At 37.1% G+C, this 1,960-nt stretch overlaps 1 long non-coding RNA gene across 1 annotated transcript; it reads right to left on the bottom strand.

Moving 5' to 3' along the window:
• Nucleotides 1-861: 861 nt before the first annotated feature.
• Nucleotides 862-1,880, bottom strand: LOC118732595. Its single transcript, XR_004992154.1, has 3 exons — nt 1,839-1,880; nt 1,762-1,780; nt 862-948 (listed from the first exon to the last, which is right to left on the bottom strand). It is a non-coding gene; the product is annotated as an uncharacterized LOC118732595 (long non-coding RNA).
• Between the last annotated feature and the right edge of the window lie 80 nt (nt 1,881-1,960).

Here is a 1,960-nt window from a genome sequence, read left to right as displayed (position 1 = left end):
CATTCTTCCCCTTTCTCCGTCCTTCGTAAATGCAACCTTTTGTAAGGAAGTGTCAAACCGCAGCTGTCAATAATTATCTAACCTTGTATTATTGAATCATGCGTCTCAAGTATTTATTCACATTCGGCTGTAATGGCGAATTCTTTTCCAAACCCAAAGACACTGGCATTTGTATACCACACTCACGCATAATATGCAAGAATGATAGAATACAAGATTGCGCCGATCGAGCTGAGAGCAACTGGCCGTGACGTCAATAAATACCAGAATGAGAGAACAAGACGAACTCGACAAGAAAAAGAGGAAGCATCGGACAAAAGGCAGTATTGCCAAGTTTTGAATTTGAAAAAGCACCAAATTTTTATTGGTGTATTTTATAGACTTTATATGCATACATAATTTTACTGTAAGGATGCCGATTCAAATTAATAAAAATCAATGTTTCTTGCACGACGGTTGATTTCTTCTGGCATGATTGAAGGTGCTGCCACATATTTTGTTGTCGCTTATGATTGTCACTGTGTCATGATTTAGTTTAAATTTTTTGTAAATTTGCTTACCACACTTACGATTGCTATAAATTTTGATTCCATGTTTTTAAGATTTTCTAATTTGGTGTCTTCAATCTAAAAACAAAAGCACCAAAAACGGGCCAAGCACCAAACTCAAAAATGTTCGCGTTTTGAATACCCACTAAATTTGGTGCGAAAAGCATGAAGTTGGCAACAGGGAATGTAAACAAAAGTATTTTATGACGTCAGCGATTAGGTGGATGCTGTCAAATCGACGAAGAGAGGGTTAGCGGTCCGCGAATGGCGCGACCTTTATTTTCTGGATCGTGCATAATATGCAATACAACTTCGGCTATTTGTTGCTCCTCGCGGCGCTGTGCGCCTTTCATGCGTAAGTACCGCAAGAAATATTCATTATCGAAATAAGCATATTCACCTTCATGATTCAATAATACAAGGTTCGATAAACTGACAGTTGTCTCTCTCGCACCGCTCCCTTACAGGCTAACCTAATATTCGCGGCTTGCGTTTTGGTACGCATGCCGTCGAATTTGTTTTTTTGCGTCACCCGAAATTGACTTGCATGCGTTTGCATTTGATTTCATTGAGCGAAACGTCAAATCAAAATGTCACGCAGAACAAAAATTGGAAATTGAGTTAGCTTCATACGCACGCCGTTCAATTTCGGTTGATCTCATACAAGTTGCATGTGCATGAGAAATTTTTGACAATAAATTGGCGGCGTGCGTGAATATTAGGTTAGCCTGTTAGCAGTGGCACCGTGTTGCTTCTTTGCACATTTACATGGAAACAGTGTAGCTTTGTGTGAAATAAGAGTATGAGCGTTTGTGTAATATGTTTATTTGTATATGCATATGAAGCATATTTAACTGATGAAAACATAAACTGTTATTAAATTGAATGTTTACATTAATCTTAAGTCTTATTTTAATTTTGAGTCATTTTGCAGTTTTTATACAGCTAAATAGCACATAAATTACGTAATTCACGTAGATATATCAATATTACGTTCAACATTTCGTTTAAAATGCCAGATTTCCTGCAAATACATTAGAATTTACAAAAGGAATTTCACTACTAATTTTGTACTTTTTTACTACCATTTTCGCACCAAGAGATTTCATTGTTCCCCTTTCTCCGTCCTTCGTAAATGCAACCTTTTGTAAGGGAGTGTTAAACCGCAGCTGTCAATAATTATCTAACCTTGTATTATTGAATCATGATTCACCTTTAGTAATGCGGTCAGTCTGAATAGGCATTAAAAGAGAGTTAAAGCATTTAAAAAAGTATTTCGCTTCTACTCACCACACTTTCTATATCATCCACTATCTCCATTTTTTCTCCAACTTCTTGAGCCACCTCATAGCTGAAATACAATGCCGGCGAACTCACCACAGCGAAATTCGCGCTGTCAAAATTAGAACACC

This window comes from Rhagoletis pomonella, unplaced genomic scaffold (genome assembly GCF_013731165.1).
Source record: "Rhagoletis pomonella isolate Grant_MI unplaced genomic scaffold, Rhpom_1.0 Rhpom_scaffold_23024, whole genome shotgun sequence".
Lineage (NCBI taxonomy): Eukaryota > Metazoa > Arthropoda > Insecta > Diptera > Tephritidae > Rhagoletis > Rhagoletis pomonella.
Note: the sequence above shows the minus strand (reverse complement) of the source record. Positions and strands in the feature narration are given on the sequence as shown.